Source organism: Tenrec ecaudatus, chromosome 1 (assembly GCF_050624435.1).
Source record: "Tenrec ecaudatus isolate mTenEca1 chromosome 1, mTenEca1.hap1, whole genome shotgun sequence".
Taxonomy (NCBI): Eukaryota; Metazoa; Chordata; class Mammalia; order Afrosoricida; family Tenrecidae; genus Tenrec; species Tenrec ecaudatus.
This window is the reverse complement of record NC_134530.1, coordinates 303692521-303693484: the sequence shown is the minus strand read 5'-3', so window position 1 is coordinate 303693484 and position 964 is coordinate 303692521. Positions and strand designations below refer to the sequence as shown.

At 44.1% G+C, this 964-nt stretch overlaps 1 pseudogene; it reads left to right on the top strand.

Annotated features, from left to right (window-relative positions):
* The first annotated feature begins 285 nt into the window (after window positions 1-285).
* On the top strand, window positions 286-382 carry LOC142438278 (U6 spliceosomal RNA; annotated as a pseudogene).
* Window positions 383-964: the final 582 nt, after the last annotated feature.

Genomic DNA, 964 nt, shown 5'->3' with positions numbered 1-964 from the left:
CTAGAATAAATTCTAAAGCTTCCGCAATATGTTTTCTAATAGGAACAAGATGATTTTCTCTAGCCCACGACCCAGCTAATTAATTCCCTTCCGTAGAAAGGACATGAATTGGTGAAGATACATCCTCATCCCCCCACTCATCTCTCTCAGATCTGCAGTTTCCATCTGGCTGCCTGAGGCCTGCAAACCGTGCAAATTTTCCTGGCTAAAGAGGGAGGTGTTTCCTAAATTTGTCTCAGAGAAGGCTTACTGGGGACATTTCCTAAAGATACACATGCTGCATGTTTGCTTCTGCAGCATGTGAACTAAACTTGAAATGATACAAAGATTAGCATGACCCCAGCCCAAGGCTGACATACAAGTTGGTGTTCTTCTATCTTTTAAAAGACTGATAATTTTCAAAAGCCCCACCTTCTTTCCACTCTCTTCCCATTGATTCATTAGCGATGGGTCTTTATATTAGGAAATTGCCTGAGACACAGCTCTGGCATATGAAACCCCAGATGTGTGGTTAACTGAAGATGGAAGAAGAGACCAGCTTCATGGTTGCATGTATTCACCAGGAGTGAAGCCTACAAATCGAGAGAAAAGCTGAGACTCAAGAAGGGAGAATACCTGATAGAAGAAAAATCTAAAGCTATCCAGGGAGAGAGTATAATGTCAGGAATGAGTAGTAATAAGACACATAAAGGATGAGACTGTGAAAGAGGGGGAGGGGGAAGAGAAGAGAGTATTTCTTTTAGGGCTGTTGTAACACAAACAAATGAACAAATTGGCGGCTGCTAAGAAGAGACCTTTATTGTCTCACGATTCTGAAAGCCTGAAGAAGCACAGATGGGGACATCAGCCACGGTGCCTCGCTCTGAGGCTCTGAGAGAACCAAATCTTGTGGCTGGTGCTGGGCTGCTCCCTGGCTTCCAGCTGCAAGACATCAGACAAAGTCCTCTGACTCGGTAACTTTGGG